Source organism: Amblyomma maculatum, chromosome 10 (genome assembly GCF_055883805.1).
Source record: "Amblyomma maculatum isolate TAMU_Amacu chromosome 10, ASM5588380v1, whole genome shotgun sequence".
Taxonomy (NCBI): domain Eukaryota; kingdom Metazoa; phylum Arthropoda; class Arachnida; order Ixodida; family Ixodidae; genus Amblyomma; species Amblyomma maculatum.
In genome coordinates this window covers 119,923,226-119,937,399 of record NC_139353.1, presented here as the reverse complement: position 1 = coordinate 119,937,399, position 14,174 = coordinate 119,923,226, and positions in this window count along the sequence as shown.

Here is a 14,174-nt window from a genome sequence, read left to right as displayed (position 1 = left end):
GTTTTGTTCTATAGCCGTCGGCGTTGTCCTCAAAATAAGTAGAACCCTATTTGTTAGCCTCCACGTTTGGGCCCCATAAGTGAGTACAGGTAAGATGCAGCTGTTGTAGACTTTCCTCTCGAACCATACCTGTAAGCTGCTTGTCATAATCTGAGAGTGCTTGCCAAATGCGCCCCATCCCAATCATATTACAAATGCGCCCCATCCCAATCATATTACAATTGTTATTTCCCTTTCATGGTCCGGATCTGCGGTTACTACTTGTCCTAAATAGAAATATTCACCGATTACTTCCAGTGCTTCGCTACCTAACGTCAACTGCTGTTTCTTCACGAAGCTGTTGAATATTGCCATAGTCTACTGCAAATTGATTTTCAAGCCTACGTTTCCACGTTTCCTGTATAGGTCATACATAATGCTTTGAGGTTCCTGCCCTGAGCCACTTAGCAAGGCAATCTTATCAGTAAATCGCCGATTACTGTGGTATTCGCCATTTACCCTTATACCTAACTGCTCCCATTCCAAGTCTCTGAAAACTACTTCTAAGCAAGCTGTGAATAGTACTGGGGAGATCGTGTCTCTTGCCTAACACCTTTCTTTATAAGGTGTTGCTTTCTTTATGCACAACTACGGTTTCTGTGCAGTCCCTATATATATCATCCAGCACTTTCACGTACGGCTCGTTTACACCCTGATTTCGGAATGCCTGCATGACCGCCGAGGTTTCTACTGAGTCAAATGCTTTTTCATAATCAATGAATGCTATGTAAAAGGACTGGTTATATTCCGAACATTTTTCTATCACCTGGTAGATGGTATCGATATGATCGATAGTAGAGAGTCCTTTCCGAAAACCTGCTTCATAGTTTGCTTGGTTGCAGTCTAAAATTGCCCTTATAATATTAGCGATTACTTTGGTAAATACCTTATACGTAACAAGCTGATTGTTTTGTTGTCCTGCAAGGCCTTAGCGACTCCTTTCTTATTAATTAAGATAATGTTTGCATTCTCCCATGGTTCCGGTACAATCTATGTTACCAGGCACTGCGTACACAGGGTGGCCAGTTTTTCTAGCTCGATATCCCCCCCCCCCCGTTCTTCAACAAATCTTTAGTTATCTGATCCTCTCCAGCAGCCTTCCGTCTTTTTATAGTTTCTAATGCTTTCTTACCCCTTCATGGATGACTGCCTTGTCGTGGCGGAGGGGCTTGCGAAGCTCGATGAAGTCATGAGCTCTGCTCTGTAGGGCCACAGAAGATAGGCCGGCCATGGCAGAGAGTTCTGACAAATGTGATTCACTGGAGAAGATAATGGCAACCCACTCCAGTATTTTCTGCCCTAGAAAACCCTATGACAAGTCACATTGGCATTAATGATATGGCGCCGTAAGATGAGCCCCCCAGGTTGGAAGGCGCCCCACATATTACTGGGGATGAACAGAGGGCGATTCCTAGTAGCTCCAGGACGAATGAAGCGGCTGGGCTAAATCCAAAAGGACGCTCAGTTGTGGACGTGTCGGAAAGCGACCGGAAAGACTGATGCTGCAAGGTGATATATGACATAGCAACATGGATCGTAAGATCTATGACGCAAGGTAAAATGGATGTCGTCAAACGAGAAATGGACAGATTGAACATTGGTACCTTTTGTATCAGCGAGCTCAAGTGGACCGGAATGGGAGAATTTAATTCCGGCGAACATGTCGTTTATTGTGGGCACGCGTCCAGGAGAAGAAATGGGGTCACTCTCATAATAAACAGAAGAATGGGCAAAGCACTGCCAGGGTACAACCCCAAAAACGACCAAATGATTTCACTTCGGATCCAAGGTCACCCTTTCAGTATAACAGTTATCCAAGTCTATGCACCAACCACTACTGCTGAAGAAGCTGATGCTGAGAGATTTTATGCTGACCTGCAATGCCTTTTAGACCGCACTCCAACATCAGACGTCCTTTTTCTCATAGGAGACTGGAATGCTAAGGTGGGAAGTGAAGAAATAACCGGAATTACAGGCAAGTTTGGTCTTGGTGAGACAAATGAAGCTGGGCAGAGGCTAATAGAGTTTTGCCAAGAAAACAACCTGACGATAGCAAATACTTATTTTCAACAGCACAACAGGCGCCTGTAAACATGGACTTCACCGGACGATTTGTACAGGAATCAGATTGATTATATTCTTTGCCGGCGATGTAGATGCGCTATACAAGCAGTAAAAACAAGGCCTGGGGCCGATTGTGGCACCGATCATTAGCTTCTTTTTGCCAAATTTAAACTTCGATTGAAGAAAGCACAGAAAACTAGAAGGCCTTTCAGGTATGATCTGGATCAAATTTCATCAGAATATGCTGTGGAAGTGAGGAATCGATTTCAAGAATTAGATCTAGAAGACAGAGAGCCTGAAGAGATCTGGACTGATGTTCGTGATTTAATACAAGAAGTTGCTACTAAGGTAGTTCCAAAGCAAAAGAAATGAAACAAAGCAAACTGGTTATCTGAAGAGGCTTTTCAAATAGCTGAGGAAAGGAGGATGGCAAAAGGTGTGGGGAAAAGAGAAAGATACACGGTCCTCAATGCGGACTTTCAGAAAATAGCAAGAATAGATAAGAATGCCTTCCTGAGTATACAGTGCCAAGCATTTGAGGACTACAGCCAATTCTGGAACACAAGAGCTCTGTATAAGACAATCAAACATATCAAAGGAAGATTCTGTGCTAAGCTGGGCGTGATAAAGGACAAACGACCCAGGGACCTCATGAAAGCTTCAGAGGTAAAGAAGAGGTGGCAGGAATACACAGAAGAACTGTACAAGAAGGATTCGGATGTGCAAACCAACATAAGACGGTTGTAATTACTGATCTCGAGCCGGGCATTCTGAAGAGTGAAGTTGAATGGGCCTTAGCCAGCCTTGCTAAGAACAAAGCTAGCGGAATTGATGGCATTCCAGCTGAGCTGCTTCAAAACCTCAACCGTGACGACGCTGTTAACGATGTGTATACATTATGTCAGCAAATTTGGACAACCCTGCAGTGGCCACACGACTGGAGGAGGTCAGTTTACATCCCCATTCCAAAGAAAGGCAGTGGCAAATATTGTTCCAACTACCGCATGATCGCGCTTATTTTCGCATGCTAGCAAGATGATGTTGAAAATCCACCAAGGTAGGCTGCAGCAGTATGTGGATCAGGAGCTTCCGGACGTGCAAGCTGGGTTTCGCAAGGGCATAGGAACTAGAGATCAGACTGCCAACCTTCGCTGGATCATGGCAAAAGCAAGATATTTCCAGAACCCCATCTATTTCTACTTTATTGATTATGCGAAAGCATTAGACTCCGTAGATCACAACAGATTGTGGTAAGCTCTCCAAGAGATTGGAGTTCCAATTCACCTCATCTGTCTCCTCAGGAACCTGTATGAAGGGCAAGAGGCCACAGTCAGACCTGGGCATGGTCTTACTGATTGATTTCCGATTGAGAAAGGAGACAAGGCTGAATACTTTCGCCGTGCCTATTTAACCTATATGCTGAGTGCATCATAAGGAAGGCCGGTCTGGATGAGTCTTCAGCTGGAGTGAATATTGTTGGAAAACTTATCAACGACCTTAGATATGCGGATGATACCGCTTTAATGGCAGAAAGTGAAGTGGAACCTAAGAGACTTTTGATGTGCGTACAAGAAGAGAGTGAGAAGTTTGGGCTTAAACCGAACATTAAAACGACAAAGAGAAGAGACATTACACTGCCAACCAAGATCCGTATAACTCGCGCTATGGTCTTACCAGTTGTGATGTATGGATGCGAGAGTTGGATTGTGAAGAAGGCTGACCGCCGAAGAATTGACGCGTTTGAATTGTGGTGCTGGCGGAGACTCTTGAGAGTTCCTTGGACGGCCAAAAGATGGAATCAGTCGACACTGTCCACGATAAACCCTGACTGCTCATTGGAGGGTCAAATTCTAAAGTTAAGGCTCAGCGTCTTTGGTCATCTGATGAGAAGGAAGGAGTCGGTCGCTGGAGAAATGTTTGATGTTGGGAAAGGTTCAGGGTCACCGGAGAAGGGGTAGGCAGCCAACGCGATGGTTAGATGGCATCCTCGAGGCGATGCAGGTGAAGTTTTGTGATGTTAGGAAGATAGTGAGAAACCGGAAAGCGTGGCGTCATATGGTCCATATGGTCACGAAGAGTCCGACACGACTGAATGACTGAACTGAACTGAATGCTTTCTTAACGTCGTCCTTCGCCAGACATTCTGACTGCATTTTCCTACCTCCAATCTGACTTCGTCCTGACTTCTTTGGCTTCTGTGGAGATCAGTATAGAACTCCTCGTCTAGTTTGACTATCTTGTCCATATTCGTAATGACATCCCCCGACTTGTCCCTAAGTGCATACATCTTATTTTGCCTACGCCCAATTTCTTCTTCATCGTTGTAAGGTTTCCCCGTTCTTTACTGCGTGCTCAATTTTGTACATCCATATTATACTTCGTTATATCAGCCACTTTGCTCTTACTGGTTAGCTTTAATATCTCTGCCAATCCTATTTGATCTGTTGGACTAGAAGCTTTCATACTTTGGTGTTCCTAATCAAATCTTTCGTCTTCCGAGACAGCTTACCGGTATCATCTCTAACTGCTCTCTAGCACACTCCGTAATGATATCTCTGAAAATATTTTTCATTGCTTCTAGGCTAATGTCGTCATCCTCGGTTAGAGCTGAATATCTATTCTGTAGCAAGATCCTGATCTCTTCTGCCCTCCTCTTCATTACTAATTCGTTGATGAATTTATTAATGCGAGAGCATTACTTCACTATGTTCACAGATTTCTGTCCGCAGTCCGCCTCCGCAGGCCATGTCCGCAGACAGCGTCCGCAAAAGCGTGTCCGCAGCAGTTGTGAGTAATTGTGAAGTGGTAGAGGTTGATGAGTGGTGTAAATCGATAGAGGATGACGTATTGTTGTGTAAAAACTAATTAGGCCAATAATATAATTGGGTAATTAATGACAGACAAAACACGCGAAATTGTATCCGTAGCAGTTAGTAAGTGAGAAGTGGTAAGGGTAATGAGTGGCGTCAGTCGATATAGGCTGACGTAATGTTGAGTCCAGAATATAATGAGGCCATTAATTTATTAGTTTAATATATAATATATATATATATATATATATATATATATATATATATATATATATATATATATATATATATATATATATATATAAAGGCAAAAGCGCAAAATCATGTGCGCAGCAGTTGTGAGTAATTGAAAAATGGTAGAGGTTAATGAATGGTACCAATCGATAGAGGGTGACGTAATGTTGTGTCGGGAAAGCAATTAGGCCAATAAGTTAATTAGATAATTATTTAAAGGAAGAAAAATTTAAAATTAGAGGCGAAAGTGGTCTCATTAGCCAATGTCTTAGCGCCACATTAGAATGTATCAAATACTTAAATAGTTTATTAAATCAGTCAATTGAGGTGACCTCCAACATGTGACGTCATGCAACCTGAAGTGGGGACAAAAAAGGCGATAGGAAGGGATTGGCGCGCAATTCGAAAGTACGAAAGACTAAAACAATTAATTATGGTAGTATATACGGGTGACATCATGATGTGACATCAAGCAACCGGAAGTGAAGTCGGAAAAGGGCATATGAAGAGATTGGCGCGCAAGTACCGAAGACTAAAATGGGTAAAAAAGAAGTGAAATAATTTGGCGTCAAGGATGTGACGTCCCGCAACTGAAAGTAGAACCGGAAAAGGACATAGGAAGCGATTGGCGCGCAATTTGAAAGCGCCAAAGACTAAAATGGGTAAACAAGAAGTAGATTAAGCAACTTGTAGCAACCAGAAGCAGCCAACAGCAGTATATGCTTTCGCATTACTCCAATGCAGATTCTGCAGTGCTGATTAACTTTTTTGTTACTAATCTGTTTCGTTCCCTCTTCAGATTTACACTAATTCGAAAACTTACCATCCTGTGGTCACTGCACTGCACTCTCCACATAACCTTTACATCCTACATAACGGCGGGGTTAGAACACATTAAGAAGTCAATTTCATTATTAGTCTCCTCGTTAGGACGTTTCCATGTCCACTTCCGGTTCTTCCGTTTGCTGAAGAAGATGTTCATGATTCTTCAATTATTGTGATCTGCAATCTTAAGTTAGTCCCCCTGCTATTCCTAGAACCGATACCATAATCATCCACTGCCTGGTCCCCTGCGTGCTTTTTCGCTACCTTGGCGTTGAAGTCGCCTATTAGTACAGTATATTGCGTCTTTCCTTTCTACAATGCCAATTCTACATATTCGTAGAAGCTTTAATCTGCCTACTCATCATGATTATGCGCAGGTGCGTAGGCCCGTACAGTATTCAGTTTATACAGTCTAAGTTTATTTACGAGGCTTGCCACCTTCTCATTAATGCTATTGAATTAATCTATATTACCAGCTATATACTTTTTGACAAAGAACCTACTCCTTGATCTCGCTTCTCCGGTAAACCTCGATAATACAGTACATGCCCGCCCTTCAGTACAGTATATGCCTCATTCAGCCCCCTAACCTCACTAAGCCCCATGATATTCTATTTTATAACCTCTAGTTCCTATAACAGCACTGCTAAACTAGCGGCACTAGCTAGGGTTCTAGCGTTACACGTTGCCAGGGTCAGTTTCAAGTGGCGGCAAGTCGAGCAACCTCCCATGATTAGGCCTATAAATCTTCAACTACGCGACATGGTAAAGAATCAATGGGGGTATGAAGAGCAAAAGTTTGCGCAGTTGGCTTTGTGAAGGTGGTTTCTGCGAGGGTCAGCGAGCTAAGATATGACGCATGCATAATGCAGCTTCCTCATGCAGCGAATGTCATTTTATCATGGTTATGCTCACGGAACACAAATATCAGGAAGGTATTATTTTAAACCCAAGTTCAAAGTCAGGGCACACATGTTGCTAAACTATCTGTGCACCCATCAGGTTTCCATATCCTAATCATAGCGATGCAACAGGCAAATTATTTGTGTACCTTCTCTGCTCCATCGCAGTTTCACGCGTTCCCAGTATCTCACTTGCGCTTGTACCATGTTCTTTTTGCAGTCATCCACTTCCTTCCCCGAACGAATGTTTTCCTGCGTGGGAAAACTCTCAAAGCGATTCGAAATTCTCTATCCAGTAAGTGAAAATTTTGCTCTACATTGTACGTTAAATTTGGTTTGCGTATGCACAAGATAGAACATACATAGTTCTAGTATGTACAGGAGCGACACGACTGCGCAGAAGGACGTTAACTAAGCGAACTTGAGATTTTCGCTTACTTATTTCCTTTCACACTATAACAAAGCCGCATGACGGAAAGCACACTTTCTTCAATGTGAATTATGCCGCTTCCACGAGAAACGCGACATGCCTTTTGAGGACAAAGGACAGCGGTAAATGTTAAAATGCATTCCAAGCTGTAGAAAAGATCTCTTGGAAGAATACAGCAGAGCAGGTAACAACAACACAAAGCGCAAGAGGCACACAAAGGCACACAAGGACAACGCTGCACTGACAACTATATTAACTGGAAACCGCCCGTCTTCCTTCACTTCACGTCTGCAGCCAACTTCTTTCTTGTTAACATCCTGGCGGTTTGCGTAAAAATTCTGCTTCCTGCTTCAGAAAAACCACCGATGGCATTCTGACACATTGGTCTCCCAAGTCACAGAATGCATATGCTTCATAAATTTCTCTTGCTAACTTATCCTTCATTCTTTTCATAACCTCAACATTCTGAAGATCAGCCGGACATTTCTGGTCTCTACAACCAACGTAGTCTTTTCAGTGCCCCGCAAGATTAGTGCCAGACTTGTCCGATATTGCCATAGCGTCCTCTCTAATCTTATCATTGAGACATCTTCTTGTCTGTCCAATATATTTCTTTCCACAGTGCAAGAGAATCTGATAAACAACCCCCTGAATACACTTAGACTACCAAGTCCGGCGCGAAGTTTTGCATCCAGAGTTGAAGTCCTGGTTGTTAACCCGCACACACATCCCTCTAGCTCTGTTTGGTGCCGTCGGCATAATCCGGATGCCATGTCTTTGACCAATCTTGATTAGATTATGGGTGAAGCCATATATGGTACCATTGACGACTTGTTTCCTTGAGTAAGGTTTTCTTTTCGAATCCTTCGCTTGATTGACAGGACAATGCTTTCTATTACGCTACACAGCAAATGCTCAGGATACCCTGCCTCCAGAAGCCTCTCAGTCTGGCTTAGAAAACGTTTTTTAACAGGGTGGTGACATGATTTGTTGAGAGCCGACGTCAATGCAGCCTTCGCAACACCTCTTTTTGCTGTCTTTGAATGTTGGGACACATACGGAAGAAACTGCTTGTTCGCTCTTGGCTGGTAAGTCCAACATGTTCTTGTAAGAATTCGAAACTCAAATCCAGGAAGCACAAAACATCTTCCTTTGGAAGTTCCCAGGTGAATCTTAGATCAGGGCAACTTTCTTCAAACACACTAAGGGCTATGTCTTTTAGTTGATTAGTCGCCTTTCCTTTCTCTAATTCACACAGTACCAAAAAGTCGTCAAAGTAACGAACTATCTTTACAATGCCTTTATCTTTAATAGCAGTCAGAATCCTTCTGTCACATGCGGCTAGGTACACATCGCTCAGAACGGGAGCAACTCTCGAAACTATGCATACACCACTCCTTTGTACATAAAATATTCCACCATGGTATGCAACACTTGACTTAAGATAGGCTGCAGTCAACTCCAAGAATGTATCCACTAACACCCCCGCTGAATTCTGGAAAACAATAGCCTCCTTCTCATTAGTTTCTCGTAGTTCTTTTAACAAGCCTTCTTGTGGGATAGAATCTTCAATATCGAGTGAAAAACCAGAAAATCTCTTCTTATCATATCCCTTGATCTCAGATATTATCTCCTCAGAGTTCTTTATTCTAACGGGATCATCCGCATGTACTTGGCCGAGATGCTTGACCAAGTATTCCGACACTAGCCGGCAAGAAGTAAGAAAGCTTAGTGCAATAGAAATAAATCCAGCGAGCCGCTGCTGTTTTAATAGAACGCTACAATTCATCTTGCAGCCGGGGCGTGAAAAAATACAGATTAAAGGATAAAAGAATAACATTCTGAGAGATTTGTTTCTAGTTTTTGTGCTTCAAGATACCTATTGTATTTTATTTTTAAAACTATTGCTTACACAGTCAGCTGCTGTGCGGTTATTTTCATTTGCCCTAAACAGTTCGCTCACTGTTTCGCCTTTGTGCCTCTTGAGTACATTGCTCTCTTCGGAATTTTTTAGCGCATTTGCATGTCTCATGTAAATTCTTTTTCGTGCCAAAATAGTGCGACAAGAAACGCAAGACGGCTTTCACGTAAAATAAGTAGTGTACAAAACACCATGCCTAGACCAAAGATTGCATTGCTTAAATAAAAGGTTAAGGAAACACAACAAAAATATCGACGACAGCATGCGAGAGAAGTGGTCATGGTTTTTTTTCCATGATATCGTTCCCATAATTTTCACCCAAAAAGAGCCAAACATCAGGCAGGAGGAAATCTCGTACCCGTTGAAAACCGATGGCTACCTGGTGGCACCAGGGGTCGAAAATGGTACCTCCCGAATGCGGGATGGATGCTCGACCACAAGGCCACCTCTTCGGTAGGGTTCGAATTCAAACTCTCGCTTTCCCGCCCGTGTATTATTGGAGCTGGGGTTCTATATCCACGGCTGATATGTAATCGCCGTCCGCTTGACATTCATATGAAGAAGGCGCTTCCAACTGAGGAACAGCTGGCTTGACGATAACACCGTAATTGCCTGTCTCTCACGTGGAGATTTGCCATGCCTATACTGGGTCTCTGAAACTTAACCGAACGACGGGATGTGGCCATTCACCGGCAACACACTAATGACGGCAGAGGAGTGCGCGGCAATGCAATTGACCTTGTTAGCAAACGACACAGATTGCATTGCTACTCATTTTGGTTTGTTTGCCCGGCTTGCTCTTGTTCTCGCCCGACTTGAGCCTCCGCGTTATCCTGCAACAAAATAAGCACTAGCTAAAGAGGGACTTCATTGGAGGGTTTAGTGTGTGGTTAAACGTCGGAAAAGAGAAGGCGATTGCACAAAACCATCGTATTTGCTTGCTGCTTTTGTCGCGACATTCAAGCGTTGACAATTTAGGAGCAAACTACACTCACACGTCGCTAGTGGCACTTGCACAGAGAAGAGTTTCTCTTCCTCCATGCTTTCAACTTTGTATTGCTGATTTTAAGGGTCATAGCTGTACCATCTCACCAGCATGGTTCCACTTCAGTAAAATTAAAATGCTACAATCACTACGGCGATAACATCGTCGATAAATGAATTCTGAATTTCGACGTGCTTAGGTAATCATTACAGAACATATAATGCTGTATTTACCATAGTAATGTAAAGTAATTTCTCGAACTTTGCTGCCGCTGTCGCCGGTGGTGTATATGCATATACTTAAAAAGCAAAACTCAAAACTTTATCCAAGATTAACAGTGTATTCACATAAGTCACGTAGTGCTGAGGTCAGAGCAGATGTGGAAAAAATTTCTAGGGGGCATTTTGGGCCACTAAAGAGCGATGAGGTGAAAACTTTTATAGCGCGGTTATCTACAGCCCTCCACTGCGGCACCTCTTTCTCTGTTCTTTCATTCCTACCTTCCTTTTTTTTTCTTTAGGGCTCAGTCACGTGTTCGCGGAGAATGGAGACCGATACTGTGCTTTATCGTTCTTGTAAACTAGTTTGAAGTACCTTTAATGCCTGCTTCTGTATGCTGTGGGGTGCGGCATTCGAGGAAGTGCCAAAACAAATGCGCCGTACGGATGCCTGGATCAGACGGCCGGCGTGGTCAGTATCGTATATGCGTGAATCACCTGGTGACGTCATCTGTCAGTAGCTGACGTGACGTCACGATAACGGCAGTTCTTGGGATTAGACGCGACCCGATGTAACGTCATCATGACGTCACATTGAGTCATGCCCTCACGACTGGTCATGATGTCACCAGGTGATGAGGTCAGTCTCCCGGTATCTCGCGGAATCTTGCGGGCGCCGCCACGAGAGTCAAAGCTTACTAATTAGCTAATCATCATCGACATAGTAGTTGATTATTATTAAATAAGTAACATACACCCTGTGGCTAATTATCATTTACTAATTGGCTGATTAGTAATGATAATTATTTATTATCATTGCATTACTAGCTAATTAGCCTTGAATCAATAAATTTTGTCATGCAGTATAAATAATTAGTCTTCACTTATGAAATAATTATTAACTAATGTTGATACACCTACTACTACAACATTGATTAACTATGGGTACTGAAACAATTTTAATTTTTCTGAAGATGATTCAGAGCTGCCGCTAACGCATGGACACATGCACGAACACACCGTCGAGTCATGAGCCACAAAAGGCCTTAAAACATCGAATGGTTATCAAAAGAATGCTTTAGTGGCCTGCCTTGCACTCGGAGGCAGCTTAGGAGCGAAGTGCTTTGCGCTCGTATAAGACCAGAATCTCTAGTGGTCTTGGCAGCCCTTAAGTTAATAAGACAAGGCGCCTTCGAGAAAGACGCCAAAGGTCACTACAATAGTATGGAACATTGTGGAAGCAGTAAGGCAGGGTTCCGATCGTTGCAGGAAAACCTGCTGCCCCCCCCCCCCCCCCTTGCGTCTTAAAAAATATCTCCGAGCCGGAGGATTTCGAGTTTCAACAAGGAAACAAAAGTGCTAAACGTCACGACAGTATACTACAATTTGCACAAAGGCGATGGCAGGGGAGTGTCAGACGATGTCAGCCCAGCTGTCGGGGTATCGACCTTCTGCTTGCGTAGTTTTTGCACTTATAGCATGCACAGTCGCTCACGAGAAGCGAGTTTTTCCATTGTTCTCCTGTCAAGATTGTGTGTTGCGAGAGACATAAATTATTTTAAAATTTCATATTTAAAGAAGAAATGGGGGCATGCATGAATAAGAATAAGAAAAACATTGGGATCAGACTCCGCCTTTAGGGAGATTACAGAACAGATTATAAGGTTGCCATTTGCGGGCTTCGCTTGCGGATCTTCGTTTGCGTCAATTCACTGTGCTACTCGCTCATCAACGGTCTTATTTCGACGTGTAAAGCCCCTCAAACGCTCATTTACAGTCGTAAGATGCTCCATTAAGCGAAAGGCGACCCAACGTAGAAAAATATATTCATCGCTTTATGAAAGCAGTACGAGAGGCAGTGTGTCTAAACCGGTATCCGAAAGTCACGCAAGGCAGTATTCCGATTTTACCCGCCCATATCAAAAGCGGAGTCATAGCTGGTAGTGCTTGCCAATCCGACCATGTCACAAAACCTGACGACAAATGAGGGGCGGCAGTAACACCTGCTAACTGACACCCGCAGATGTATTCCCATGAAGGTTTTCTCGCGTTAATATAGCCTCTTAGACTATTATCGCCTGGTAGCTTTTCTAACCAATACCAGATGCGGGGAGAGAATTCGTGTCCTCGCTGTGCCTTCTCTTGCTTTACTCCACGTAAAGGTTGTTTTTGCGCCATCTAGGTGCAACACAAGAGCCTGGAAGCTCTCGCAGCCTTATGCCCTACACTGATGTATTTCTACGACGACTCAGCCCGGTTCTTCGGAGACAGCAAATGATGCTTGTAAGCGCCCATGGGCGCCATGAAGTAAAAAGCCGAACCGGCAGCGAGTGGCGCCGCCGAAGGAACCCCCCGTTCCGAACGGCGCCCGCGCATCGCGCGTCTTTACACAGTGTTAGGGGGACCTTTAATTTAAATCAAAGAAGGCTGGAGACCGGTGACCATTTTGGAGCCACGAATAGGATATATCGATCCCAACGACATTTGGCTTGCGAGCCAACCACTCTGCCGAGAAGGCAAATGCGGGCAAGCTTGTCCAGGTTTCGAAGAAGCAGTGTTATTACGTATGTGGTATGGACTTGTACCTAATGGGCTAGCCAATTGTTCACTAATGTGCACCTTTAACAATTACAGAAGTAGCAGTTATTAATGTACCGTTAGCAAGGAATGGCATAGCGACGTTGGCATGTGGCAGCCACCGGAGCGCACAATGTTACTTGGTCAGATAGCGCGAGAAATGCCGCACTCGCCCCTGAGCACAAAGCACTGGCAGCAATTGTCTCCATGTCATTATATGTACAGTGTACAGCTCTTTTTCGATAATTCTTATGCTTATTTTGAAAATTCGTTTCCAACATTAGCAAATTTTAACTCTGGGGCAGAGAAACTGCACACTTTAAAATTCAATTTATTCAGTATTGCTTTTCATCATTTTAGAGGGATTTTGCAAACCATGACATCAGGACATGGTTACACTATACCCTGAAGGACTGGAAGGCTACTACGTCGGTTTTGTCAACTTGAAGTGCCAATATTGAGCCTGGCATAAACAGGGTGCACATTCATCTTTTAAATAAATCAACGAAATAAAACTGGCGATATCTATTGCAGATACCAATAACAATTTTTAGTCTTTAGCAGCAATGTCGTGTTCAGGCCCACTTTAAATACACCAGCTGTGTCGGGTGTGTATTTTTCATTAAGAGACCAGATTGAAACTGGGGGCCGTACGGGTCGCTTTTAGACGGAGGCGAAAAGCCAGGCGGCCGTGTGCTGTGCGATGTCAGCGCACGTCGCAGAACCCCAAGTGGTCGAAATTTCCGGAGCCTTCCACTGCGGTATCTCTCATAGTCCGGGTAGCTTTTGGACCTTAAACCATGTAAACCAAGTTTAAAAAAGAAAAGAAGCAAGGATTGATCATTTGTAAGCTCAGATATAAATTATTGAAACGCAAAACGTAAGCTGATTTAAGTTTATATCAAAGAGAAAAACCGTTCTGCTGTTAACGCGCGGCATAATCAGGCAATATGTGTAAAAAAAACATGACACTACGCCGAAACCAGCGACGATGAAGGTTTCTGGGTTTTTCTCCGATCGCACTTTTATGAGGGCAACAGCAACAGCTGTCGCTCGCACTTAAAGCTTCAGCTTCCTTGGTGGGACCTGATATTGTGTTTCGCCACTTCATCGTCTTGCGCCGCCGGTCGCCATCTCCAGTTCTCCGGACGTTCCAATAAACCACTCTT